General features: G+C 35.8%; 2 long non-coding RNA genes across 2 annotated transcripts; both read left to right on the top strand.

Moving 5' to 3' along the window:
• Positions 1-10,087: 10,087 nt before the first annotated feature.
• On the top strand, positions 10,088-10,665 carry LOC133821482 (uncharacterized). The gene is made up of 2 exons (XR_009887613.1): positions 10,088-10,404; positions 10,632-10,665. It is a non-coding gene; the product is annotated as an uncharacterized LOC133821482 (long non-coding RNA).
• A 2,322-nt stretch (positions 10,666-12,987) lies between these two features.
• On the top strand, positions 12,988-13,858 carry LOC133821481 (uncharacterized). Its single transcript, XR_009887612.1, has 3 exons — positions 12,988-13,428; positions 13,532-13,677; positions 13,779-13,858. It is a non-coding gene; the product is annotated as an uncharacterized LOC133821481 (long non-coding RNA).
• The last annotated feature ends 219 nt before the right edge of the window (positions 13,859-14,077 follow it).

Here is a 14,077-nt window from a genome sequence, read left to right as displayed (position 1 = left end):
CTGACACGATCTTCTTCGGAAGCCCAAACCGGCACACAATGCTCCTAACCACAAATTCGAGGACTTTTTTTGAAGTGATGGTTGCCAACAAATCAAACTCTACCCACTTGGTGAAGTAGTTAATGGCCACCACCACATAACAGACTCCTCCCTTTCCCATCGGTAAAGTTCCTATTAAATCAATTCACCATACTGCAAATGGCCATGGGGATGAGATCATTGTTAGCTCGACCGGCGAAGTTCGTGCAACTGTGGCGAATTGTTGGCATTTGTCGCGCTTTCGAACATGGGAGATGGAATCTTTTGTCAAAGTGGGCAAAAAATAACCATGTCTTAATATTTTTAAGGCCAGGTTTTGCCCCCCAGCATGATCCCCATAGAAGCCTTCATGCACTTCCTGCATGATAGTTTTAGCCTCCTCTGGCAGAACACACCGTAGGAGAGGCAAGGTATGGCCTTGTCAGTACAATGTTCCATCCACTATCACATATCTTGGAGCTTGATAGAGTATCCTTCTTGCGTCTTTTCTTTCTTTGAACAGTTTTCTTGTTGTAAGATATTCTATCATCGGGGTCATCCAGGTTGGCCTAGTGTCAATCATCTCGACCTCCGTCGCACTTCCGCCACGCTTGGACTTTCCAAGAATTCCACCTGTACTACGTTCAAAGTCTCAGCTTCCTTGGAGGTGGTGAGCTTCGCCAAAGCGTCTACATTAGCGTTCTGCTCGTGAGGGATCTGTTTGACGACGCCATACTCAAATTCTGATAGCTCTTCACTACACCAAATAACCCTTTCCACAACATTTAAGTATAACTCTTTTAAAAAAGTGTTATCCTAAACCCATAAAATTTGGCAGGACATAAAAAAAATGGCGCACAAATACATTTGGCGGCAAATGAAATAATTGTGCCAAATATTGTATTATTTCACTTGCTATTCTCATTTTCTAAATCTACATATCTCATTCTCTCTCTCAACTCTCTGTCTCCCTCACATCTATCTAAACCTAGCAGAAATCTCCCTACCCAAACCCCAAATTTTCCCGAACCTCTGAGACTTTCTAAAAAAATTTCCAAACTTTCCGAGAGGAAATTCTCCAAATTTCCCAGAAATTTCCCCACAACCTCAAACTCCCAGCTCTCCCTACCTCTCACCGAAATCCCAAAATTCTAATCCTCTACTAATAATCTTTATCCTGTGCCGTTTCGGTCTGCTTCTGAGCTCGGTGGTGGTGGTGGTCCCTTTGACTTGCTCCGTCGTTCGAATCCTTCCGGTGATGAATTACCGATGAATAGGACTGTCCTCACTGGTAGTTCTACTAGTCGTGTGGTGGTTGGCCGCCACGAGATCCGAATCAGACCTTGGCCGCATCCGAATCCGACTAAGGTCATGAAGGCGCACCAGATTATTGACACGGTTCAGAGGGAGTAGAGGCGTCAATTTGGAGTCAAGAACCCTAGAACCGTCATTGTGGTGACTCCCACTTATGTGAGGATGTTCCAGGCCCTTCACATGACCGGTCTGATGCACTCGATGATGCTGGTGCCGTACGAAGTCGTTTGGATCGTGGTGGAGGCTGGTGTAGCTAGCAATGAGACCGATTCGATCCTCGCCAAGTCGGTACTCCGGACCATTCACGTTGGATTCGAGAAGCGGATGCTGAATTCTTGGGAGGGTCGTCATCGATTGGAGGCTCAGATGAGGCTTCGTGCATTGAGGTGAGTTCATGGTACTTTTGCTCAGCTCAGTTGTTGATTTTAGCATTTATGTTAGTTTTGTTTCCAAAATTGAGCTACATTTATGATACTTGATCTAGAAAATATGAGAAATTTACCAATTGAAGTAACCAAGATGAACTCTTTAACATTTAGGTTACTAAGTAGTGTGTAAATTATAATTGATCCATTCGTGTTGTATGATCCATAGTCTCTTTATTTATCTAGCCAAATCCCCAAACCCTCTCCTCCTCTCACTCAACGTTACCTATTTCTCATCGCTTCTCTCTTTCTCTCACTACCTCTTTCTCTTTCACACGGAATCCCCAGGTATGTGTAATCTTTTTCTTGGTTACCTTTCTCTTTCTCTCACTCAGGGTATCTCCGGTTTTTGTCCCTCTCTCAGTTACTATAAGCTTTTTTTTTAATATCCATTTTTGTATTTATGGGGTATTTTTATGCTCCAGTCTCTCTGCTGTGCTCTTAATTTGTGTTTTTTTTTTCGGTCTCACTTCATTACAATTATGGTTGGAAAAAGTTGATTTAGGGCTTGATTTAAACTTTCAAAAAAAGGAGAAAGATCTCTAGAAACTGAATAAGAAGGTATATTCTTTTAAGATATTCTGTTTGTTATTTCAAATATTATGCTTGATCTATATACATGTATGTGTTATATATATGTGTGTAAATTTCCTTATTAATTTGCTGTGCATTGTATACGCTTATGTTTACTTGTTTTTAATATGATTTATTATAATGTGTGTATACATGTGAAATAAAGAATAAAAACAGGAGCATCTCTCTTGTTCAATTTGGGTCTTCCTTGCACGATTGGGTGTTGGTCAATTAGGGTTGATATTTGAGGTGTTGAATGCAGTCGTGAGGTGTGAGTTTTTAGATTGGAGTGACTATATTTGTACTTTAGGTCCTGGTTATATAGATTATTACCATTTTTATAGATTCGCACATATAACCATTTCTTTGCTCTTTTCTTCTTTCAATTGAGGTACACGTCTTCTCTTCTCCACTCTATTTAAGTGTGTAGTGGTATATTTGTAGAAGCTCTCTTTCCATTTGTGAGTTAAACGACATTTTGGAATGTTAACTTTGCTTGATTTTTTAACTATGTCAATATATACATAAAGTGTAACGACCCAAATTCGCTAATAAGGCTTAAGGGCCTTGATTAGTGCGCCTGGAGGGAATAATGGGAATTAAGTGTGATTTTAATGAGTAAAATGTATGATTATAATTTAAAGCATGTTATATGACTATTTGAATATTTGAGATGCATGACTATGTGTATTAGTATGCATGTAGGCCCTGATTAGGTTAGAAGGGCATAATCGTAATCTTGGCCATTATGGGCATAACTGTATTGATATATGTGATAATTGTAGAGACCACATTATTATGTGGATATATCTGTGATCTGTGACTCGAGACGATCCTAGGGAGCAGATTAGCGAAAAAGTCATGGCGGGGATTTATACCCTGCTCGGGGTGAGCCTAGGGGTATAAATGGGAATTTAGTGAGTATATTGGAGTCTATTTTGGCATCAAGGAATATTATTGGTGATTAATTAGGTATTGGGAATTAAGCGGTAAATATTAGCGACACTCGAGGAATTAGCGGGAATTGGGTAAAATGACTAAAATGCCCTTAAGTGGATTACAGGGTTGGAAATAAAGCGGAGGGCATTAAGGTCATTTGTTTTTTTTAAAGATGGGAATTACTGAAGCTTTATGTTAGTGGAAGTGGTAGAAAAGTATAGAAGTCTGAAAGAGAGAAAACAAGGAAAAGAAAGAAAAGAGAAAAGGAAGGGAAAACAGAGTTGTATTCTCTTGGGTCGGTTTGTGGTTCTCTCACCACTTTTCTTGGGTTTTCTTGGAGCAAAGCTCAGAGGAGAGCTGGGTTAGGCTCAGCATCAAGGATCCTGAGCTAGGCTTGAAGAATTGACAGGGGTTTAGCAAGAACATACCATCACCGGAGGTAAGACCTTGTAGCTTCTTCAGTTTCTGGTTTTAGTTTTTAACCTATGGTGCATAAGCTGGATTTGATGGGAACTTTAGGGAATTCAGGCCAAAGGGTGAGGAAGAGCAAGCTAAGGAGGTGTAGAGGTTGCCTTGAAATCGAAATCCCATTAAAGGTATGAATTCTAAGCTTCTAACATTGATGTTTAACTGGTTTCTGCTGAGTTCTGATGTCTAGAAGTGGCTATGGTGAATTTTGGGATTAGGGATGCATGTGCTTGAGTTCTGGGTATTTGGGGTGCTTGGGATGAGTGGATTATGTTCATAATGTTGTTTTTGAGTTTGGTGAAGGTTTGGAGAAGTTTTGGTTGAGTTTGGTTTGAGGAAATCGTAGGAAGGAAAACCGGGGTGGTGCCTGTCTGTGACTAGCGCTACAGCGCTAGCCTTTGGGCGCTGTAGCACTAGGCCAAGCTTCCTAGGGGATTTTTGCTTCTGTTTGTAGCACTGTAGCGCCCTCCTAAGAGTGCTGTAGCACTGCCCTAGTTTTAGAAGGGGATTTTAGGGTTGTTTGCAAGGGTTTTTGACCAAGGGTTTGGGGTTTGATTCCACCACCTTGTTTGGTGGAACAAGGACTTCTTGGGGGCTCAGGATTAGCCCCGAGGCTAGGTTTTGGACTTGAGGTTTGATGATGACTTTGGCCTATGATTGTGTCTAGGTGAGCGCTAGGGCTCGAGAGGGATCGTGCTCAAGGAGTCAAGTGATCAAAGCTAGTGAATCGAAAGGTAAGAAAACTGCACTCGACTATATGCTTGTGATGGGACTAAGTGCTCCCGATATTTGTATTATGTCATTGATGGTATCATGCCATGGGACATGTGATAGCGGCCTAAGAGTGCCGAACACAATATTTGTGCACAGGGCGCGGCTTGGCCACTGGTAGCCGAGGATAGCTTAATATTCACTGAGCTCGGTTTAAGCAGGCCGGAGTCAGTGGGATAACTGAGGGAGTGGCCTGAGGGTGCTAGCCCTAGTTATCATTTGTGAACTGATATATGAAATGAGTTGATATGTTTAGTATGTGGAATACTTGATTATACTGAATACTTTTATGGTTGAGAATATGTGATGCAATATGAGATATTGATTTGTCTGTTGATTGCTTATGCTCTACTGTTGTGTTTTCTTGCTGGGCCTTGGCTCATGGGTGCTACGTGGTGCAAGTAAAGGCAAAGGCAAGCTGGACCAATCCTGAGATGGAGAGCTAAGGGGTTGAATGTACACAGCCAGCTGTTCGATTGCCATGGTCGAGGAGTGGATCAGGACAGGGATCGCCAAACTATCTGTTTTGCCTTAATATGGCTTGATATTGTACTTAAACCTTATGACTTTTGTAAACGGTCTTTTAACTTGTTATTTTTGGGATCCCGTGTAAACAGATAAAGTTTCTTAATGAAAAATGTGACTTTTGAGACCAAAATATTTCAACCCTAGTTCCTTTATAGTTTCAATAGCATGTTTTTAGTTAAACGACTTGATTAGCAAGTCTAGCACTTTATAAACACACAGTGTAGTGGTCTTGGCTATCCAGGGCGTTACATAAAGGGTCTCCAATTCAGCAACTACTTTAGCACACTTTTGAATGATTATGTTGGCCTATACTTATTTAGCACACTTATCATCATATATGTGAACTTATCACAATTATTTATATCAACTGCCAAGTGTATGCCCTTATTGATAGTGCTTTTTCTTACTCGAGTCTTTCTTGATCATAGAGACTTAGTTCGTGTTTACTCTTCTGCTCTGATGATTAATCTCATGTCAGAATATAGTTATTAATAATATGTTTTGAAGTTCTATTTTTGTGTATCTTAAGTTGCTTTATACGTACCAGAATTTTGAAAGTTGTACAGTTAGTTTTCCATCTGTTTTATTACAAAAAAAATGCATACTAGTCCAATTTGGTAAACTTTTAAAAAGGGAACAATTAGTCTATAATGCATGGACTATTCCTGTTACAAATCTATCAAAGGGACTAAAGCTCTGAATTTTGTTTTTGATTTAACAAGGATGCCATTTTACCCGATCAAATTAAGTGAACACTAACTGACAGTTTTAGTAGCCATAGGTCTGTCCCAAATAATTTAATCTTTCTGTAAGATTTTTAGTGCTCTGACGCTTTTTCTTTTTCCATTTGTACCAGGAAAATGGGTATTCTCTAGACATTCTAACTACGGTGCACAGAAGTAGAGCTGACTGTCCACAGCCTGAGGTTTAAAGTTGTTGAACCCTTGTGCAATCTTATTTTTGGTAATGTACATCTTATTCAAAACTTCATGTAATTGTCATTGGGCAGGAAATGGTTACTGTCAGTGTAGATGGTTCTGTGCTTGATCGAATTTATAAAATCATGTCATATTTACGTCTTTGATTTATATTTTTCATAAAATCATGTCATCTTGATGCTAAATTGAAGTTATTAAGCATGTATATCTGTTTTGATTTAATATATATAAATATATAAATTTTTATTAAGCTGTCTCTGATGATACATTAGACTAAATTTTGGGGCTCAGTTGTTGAATTCTTGAAGTATAAAAATCTTCTTGGTAAATTTTCATATCAGTATTGTGATTCATATGGCCTCTTTCTATTATGAGTCTAGTTATTTCTCACTGCAACTAATCATTCGAGGAGAGGTTGGATATACTGAATCAGTTTTGAGTTCTATAATTTGATGGCACTCTTATTTATTTGTTTACTTATCTATATTTGTGGCACTCTTTTAGGTCTTGTCTTAAAAAAAATATGTATTTCCTTCTTTCATTATTGTCTCTAATGTTTTTTGCAGCCACATGTTGACTTTGGATTAAAAGTACTTGGTGCAAATGCTATGTCCATTCCTGGCCTTATGGGTTTGTCCAGGTAGAGTACTTGTTTAAGTTTCATTGATTGAGGCTTAGTTGAATAAACACATAAATACATGCATCCATCTTATAGACAAACATAGTTTTCTGAGAGTACATATTAATCCTAATATTGTAACTAAATGAATATTGCTTGCAATTTTTACTTATCTTTTTTTTATTATTCAGAGATATTTCATTCTGTTCCTTAATACTATTTCTTTTATTATGTTGGCTAGACACCACTCTACTCCACGGCCAAAACCAGCCCCAAGGGCTTGACAATCTCTTTATTGATTCTAAGTTTCAATCTGTTGAACAATGGAGTCTAGCTCCAAGCTTCTCTCATAACAGTAGTACAAGATATCTCTAGGCTCTCTAAAACTCACTCTCAATATTACAATGTATGTAAAAACTGAATTGGATTAAATGATAGAATAGGAGCCTTATATATACATGTGATGTAAGTGACTGAAATCCCCTCCAAGGCCCGAGCACCAACTGTCATAACTGAATTTACAAAATTCAGTTATGATGTCCAATAATAGCCAAGTTGACCTTGAGCATTTGACCAACACTTAACATATACTACATATAGAAAGTGGATTTTTTTATTTATTTAATTTTTCATTTTTTCTTCAAACATATAAGTTTCAATCTGTAAAAAGACAGTGGTATGTCAAATATGATATGCCATATATTGAATTGAGGCAGAAAGGAGCATAGACTTGTTAGTATAAGGTTATCAATATTGAGTGTTGTTTTGGTTTGGTCATATAGTATCTAATTCTGGTAAAGGAACTTGAAAAATAGATAGTTTTTGTTGTGCCAAGTATATCAGGAAGAACACCACAAAACAGAAACTTTAATCAAGATACAAATTTAAAGACCAAAAAAATGATCAAACAAATAACAGTAAAACAAAGAATAACAAAATAACAGGAAACAATACACCAGAATTTACTTGGTTCGAACTAGAGCAAAATTGCTACTAGTCTACATCTGCATATAGTCTAGCCAAAAGAGCAAAAATTTCTTCATAAATGGCTTATTTAGTCCTATTATAATCGTGCCACTGGTTTCTGTTGTGGGTCTTGGGCTCTTTGCAAGGGGATTCCCACTTGTAATGTCCAGAAAACTCTGTTACTTTAGCTTTTTTTATAAGCTAAAGCTATTACATTTTGCTTTGATTTTCCCTGAAAAAGATGTGATTTTGACCTGTGTTTTGGGGGTAACAGAAGTGTTTGTACATTAGTAACAAGGTTGTAGTTGCTGGCATAGTCTGGTGGCCATATATTTTCCCAATGTCCCCACTCAAGGGCCTTAAAAACAGAAAGAGGTCTTAGATCACTATTGGGTTCCATGACTAATGAGTTGATTGAGTAATCAAGATAATGATTTAGACAAAAGATTTGTTTTTTTAATCAACTGGGGCTCACTTTTGTGCTGTATGTTAGTATTTGATGTTGAATTGGTCCACTGTTAAGAGTGCAAGTTCTTATTGTATGTCCTGAAACAAGTTCTAGCTAGTGATAAATCATAGTTATGATTAGACTGAGATTGGCTATAGTCCATGCTTAGATTCAGGACATACCGCCTGGAAATTTGGTACCTAATAGACTTTGGAGTCCTATGCCCCAGTTGGTGCTTATATTGGAAATCTAGTACTGGTTGGATAAAATGGGATTATTGGCTACACATAGGGTTAGGGACTCAATGGGATGCAACAAACTTATTTATTTCTTTGGTCCCCTTTCTAAAATTGTTTGGTTTTAGTTGTTTGCAAATAGTTTTATTCTTTATGTTTCATGATTTCTTTTTGTTTCCTTGATTAATTCTATTTGTAGCTGAGTTAAACTACCCCTTTTTATACATTCTTTCAACTTTTTTTTACCCCTGTTTTACAATTCACACAGTATGATCCTATTTATAGTTTTTGTATATATTTAATTCAATCTTGGAATGGATGCCCTTTTGATGTGCCACAGTCACAATTTCTTCAATTTTTCTATTTCTTAAGGTCCCTTTTTCACTTTTGTTTTTGCCTAAACTCATGGTTGATTCCCTTTTGATGTGCTGCAGATGCAATTTCACCAATTTGGCTAGAAATATCCACTGCCTGAAGTGCAAAGCTGAGGGACCAAAGAAGTCAGGAGGAAGTGATATTGAAATGAAGAAAGGCGATTGGAGTTATCCAAAGTGGGTCAATTTTTCTCAAAAGTAAGCTGGGATTGATCTTTGTGATTTTATTTTCAATTTCTATTGATTGGTCGATGACATATACATAAAGTATTGCATTTTTTGTTGATCTTTCGAAGTTCTTCTTTCATGTTGTTTCTTCAATTTCTTCTATTACTGATTCCACAGTATACTCTAATACTTTTTTTTTCAAGTATTGTTCCAATATATGTATATATGAGTTGGCATGTTGTATTGGCTTCTTCTATTGTATATAGTACTAGTATGTGGCCATCATTATTTTGTCTATAAGTTTGCATCACCAAAATACATGTTTCTCTCAGCAAGGGTGTAAACCATGGGTATCTCTCTCTCTCTCTCTCTCTCTCTATTTATATATTTACTTTCACTACTCTCTTCCTCACCAAAGAAACGAATTTGATTTGTTGATTTGTGTCTTTTAATTTTAGTCTTTACTGGTCTATTTGGCATGAGACTGTCTAGAGACCAAAAATCTCTTTTGGGAGTGCTTGGATGAGATTTTGAAAGTATTTTATTTGTTTGGATGGTTTTTCTAAGTAAGCAGGTTCTGCTTGGATGAGATTTTGAAAGTATAATATCTCTCAGGTGTCCTTTTTCATTTCCCTTTATACCATATTTTTGCTTTCTATCTGTTTTCCATTTTGGTGATTTACCATAAAAAAAATTTAGCTTGGTAGATCTGATCTCTTATATGAAACTGTAAGATTAGCAAGAGAATTTTATCTATTGGTAGATCTGTTAGCAAAAAAATTAGCTTGGTAGATCTGTTCATATCTGTTCTCTTATTGTGATTACATGGGTTTTCAGACCTGAAACAGTAGAGAACCTCTCTTTCTTGTTTTGTTGCATACATACACACCACTTCAAGATCACACTTTCCGATTAAGCACAAAACTCAGAACACAATAAATATGGTTACTAAAACAGATTTGAAAAATCAAACATGTAGATTTGTTTTACATACTAATTTCCTTCCTCTTCTTAACTAAAGATTTGAGTTTGTCAAACATTTTGATAAGGCATTTCAGATTTTGTTTGGTTATGAATTCTCATTTTAGCTCACAGATTCAAGAAACACCACACAAGAGACATTATAAGTTCATAGTTCAAAGCTTCAAGCATTGAAGAATATATTTTTCTTCTTATTATTCTCAGTTTTCATATCCACCACGACATCATTTTCTTTGCTCTTTTAACTGTTAACTGAAATATATTCAATAGGACCCTATTAATAATCACTATTCTCTGCCATGATTGTAGAGGTAAGTTATGCTAAATCAAAAGTTACGTTAGAGCAAAAAAGCTGTGATGATACATTTCTTGTTACCTAATTACAAAATAACTTGGGGATTGATTGCATAGTAAGTAATTGTGATAAATTACCGGCGATAGATTTTATCTGTAAAAGTATTCTGTTTTATCGGTGATAGAGTTTGTGAATATATTAACTGTTCTATTATCACATTTTTCTGGTATGCACTTTCTAGATTAGTAATAGTTGAATTTACTTTCAGGGTTATGGTGTTGTTCTTGTTAACACTGATGAGGCAGGGACACTGTTAGTAACCAATTATCGACTTATTTTTCTGGTATGTGAATCATGCAGTATTTCTACCTTAGTATCTTTTGTTGAATTTAAGCTAGTATTTGGCCTGCATGTATGACTGCTTTCGTTTGACTGAATTCTCAGACCTCTAGTTTTGAGGAATAGTAATCTTTTGGCTATATCAAGTCAATTTTATTGAATACATTGTGCTTCCTTTTGGTGCATGATTTTCTTTAACTTTATTTATGTTGAGTAATTTTTTTTTTCAAGAGTGAAGGAACTAGGAATATCATTTCTCTTGGTACCATACCACTCATGACAATTGAGAAGTTCAGCAAATTGGTAAGTTGTAGTGATCATACTTTTTTTTTTCTAATTATTTACTGGTTCTCTGTTTTATTTGCTAACTTAAAGAAGAAAATGATTTGTGCTCATTTATGGAAAAGACTGGTTCTATAGCAGGATTTTACATGACCTTTCTGCATCTTCTTTGCCATGCCACTTAGTCTCAAATTTGGGTTTGTTGAATTGGTTGTAGTGTCTTTTATAGGGTTATGTATATTCTTCCCCATGCCATAAATGATATCATGGTTTGCTTGGATTGAGTCATGTTTCTTTCTTGTTCATTTTATTTGGTTGTTAGTTGTATTATTGTTTTGCATTAGTGACCCAGATTCACATTTCTTTCAAAAATAGCTTTGAAAATATATGTTATATCAACTCCAAAAATTAATGGGTTATATTTATATATATTTTCTTGTTTATCTATTTATCTTTGATGTATGTGAAGTGTTTTAGTTTTATAGTTTCACAGTTTTTGTTGGTAGTTTTTGTTTTAGAAAGTATATTGGACGAGTTTTGTTGATGTTTTTGTATCAGAAAATTCAGATGTGATATTGTAGAATATAAGCTAAAATGTTACATTTTTCTTAACTTCTCCTATGTTTTTCTTTTATTTTGATGCAGGAAGTGACGCGTTTGATAGTATAAAAATTAGATTTCTTCTCATATTTCTATGTTGAAACAACTACCAGCATTTCTTAATTCTTTGTTGTTGGTGCTATAGCTTCTTGTGAAATATTATACTCTATACATATATCATATTTATGGGTGACAAAAAGAAAGTACTTTGTCCGTATTAAAAAGAATGTTTCGTTATGTTTATATATGTTTTTGCTTCTAATGGACCAATTTACATTTTTCTTCGCTTGTGGTTTAATGCTTTTTTTTTTGGGCAATTTGCAGGTATAATGAGATTGATTCTAGATGTGCTCAAACCTTGTTCGAGCTTGAATGCACTTCATGTACAGTTTGGCCAAACTCCAAACTAAGCACACCATAAAGAGTGGACCTCATTGAAATCCTTGTGAAGGTGATCATACTTTTCCTTTAAATAGTGCAAGTTTAGTTTGAAACGTGAGTTCAGATTTCTTTTCATTAGTTTTCATGGTTATGTTTTATAGTTAAAATGTTATATTGTGATCCATAATATGCTTTTACACATTCAGAGCGTTAGGAGCTCTTTTCTCACACTTATTCTTTTTTTTTTTGTAATTCTGTATTTTTAATTTTTTTTTGTATGTCAACTCTTGCTAGTAATACCTTCTTTTTCTTTAGCTCTTCTCTAGCTGTAGATTCTAAAGTGATGAATTGTTTTGAGTGTCATTTCTTATGCATTGAAACATTAATATATTGACATGAATAGACAAGCTGATAACATGATACATTAATAATGTTGTTATGAAAAGTAGAGGAATAGAAATATAGAATCTATTATGATAGGACCCAAGTGTGAAAGGTAATATATGGGTTACCTTTTAAATTTCTATGCTTCTACATACAGACAACTTATAAAAATACCATTAACATATTCATGGAATCTTTCAATGATGGATTATTTTTATTCAATTGTACTAAATCATAATATTTATGTTCAGCTGAAACTATGGACCCTCTGTGTTTGTGATAATTCGTTGAGGTGTTTCTTCTTGTGTTCTTGTTTTAGTTTTTATGTTATGCATAGATAGCTTGATTTGAGACCCATCTGGTTTGCTATTTAGTGTTATTGTGTTGTCCACTACAAGAAAAACCACTTTTCACAACACATGGTTATAAACCCATCTGGTTTGCTATTTAGTGTTATTGTATTGTGTTGTGTTATTCTTTCAGGTTTTACTTAGTCAGTGTCACTGATTTTGAACACTGGTTCTTCTTGGAAGATTCCTTGATATGGGACCCTGGGTTGTAGATATGGTACTTTTTGGCTTCTATATAGCAGGTCTAATTTATTTGGTGGTAAAATATGATGCTGTAGTTTATTTTCTGATCATTTTTTGTTTTTGCAGGCCCTGTCTATAGGGATATTTCCATATGTTCTGAAGCTATTGCAAATAACAACACCAGGCCCTGTCTGCAGCATATTGGAAGCATACTGGGTCTTCTTTGAGTTCCCTGCCTTCTTTGGCTCATATAAGAAGTCCAAGTAGTGTTGTTCCATCTCAGATTGGTCCAATATCAAGAGTTGGCACTAACAACTCGTCTCTTATTCGAGATGGAAGGGTCTGCACTAGCATCCCTCTTGCTACTTCTGGATTTATGCATGGCTCTCCATTGTCTAATGATTCATCCCAACTTTCTGATTCAGGAATATTGAATGATGACGCAAGCAATGGGGTTGTTAACCACTCAGCAGTAAAACCCCTGGACAATGTGATGTATTCACAATGTGTATCAGCCATGTGTGCTTTGGCCAAGGATCCATCTCCATGCATTGCCAGGCTTGGTCGCAGGGTACTGCTATTATAGGGATTTATCTTTTTCTATTATTTTTTTGAGATATGTGCTATAAGTCCTTGTACTTGACTACTGTTTTGTTAACAGTCTGTTTTACCCTAATTTGAGTTTACACGTCAAGTAACATTTTGTCTTTGGTTTTCTTTTAGGGTATCAAACTATGACGAGGCTACACTTCTCAACAGCTTTGATAATCATGATTTTCTAGATAAAGAAATTTCTAAGCTCTCCCTTGTGAATGAGCTAGATGACAGCTTACTTCTTGCAGCTTCATGTAAGACACTAGACTACCGCCTAGTTTTCTCATATTATTTTGGCACGCAGCTGTTATCAGTTCAGCTCCTTGGAGTTTAACTTTCTGTCCATGCATGATCCAGGTGATGGAAATATTCGCATTTGGAAAGATTATGCATCGAAGGATGAGCAGAAACTTGTTACTGATTTCTCTTCAATTCAGGGTTATAAACCGGGCATTCGAAGCTTGAATGCTGTTGTAGATTGGCAACAACAATCTGGATATCTGGTAATTTGATTCTTAATGAAATGTAATCTTAGGGCTGGAACTCATAATGTTTATAGTCAGTAATGGGCATTTAACTAATTTATTTGATATCTTGTTGCTAGTATGCTTCTGGTGAGGTTCCTTGCATCATGATTTGGGATCTGGATAAGGAGCAACTTTTTAATTTTGTTCTTTCATCACCAGACTGCAATATATCAGCATTGGTCAGTTATACTTTTGTTGTGTTCTTGTGTGCAACTATAATGATTGCATTAATTTTGTTACATGCTTATTATTTTAAACTTAAAATCTGTAGAAAAGGTAGTGAGTTGATAGTTTATGAAGGACATTCCCTTGTGTAATTTATTTATTTTTTTTGCAGTTCATCTAATTTTGTATATATATCTGAATATAAATAATA

Source organism: Humulus lupulus, chromosome 3 (genome assembly GCF_963169125.1).
Source record: "Humulus lupulus chromosome 3, drHumLupu1.1, whole genome shotgun sequence".
Classification (NCBI taxonomy): Eukaryota; Viridiplantae; Streptophyta; class Magnoliopsida; order Rosales; family Cannabaceae; genus Humulus; species Humulus lupulus.
Note: the sequence above shows the minus strand (reverse complement) of the source record. Positions and strands in the feature narration are given on the sequence as shown.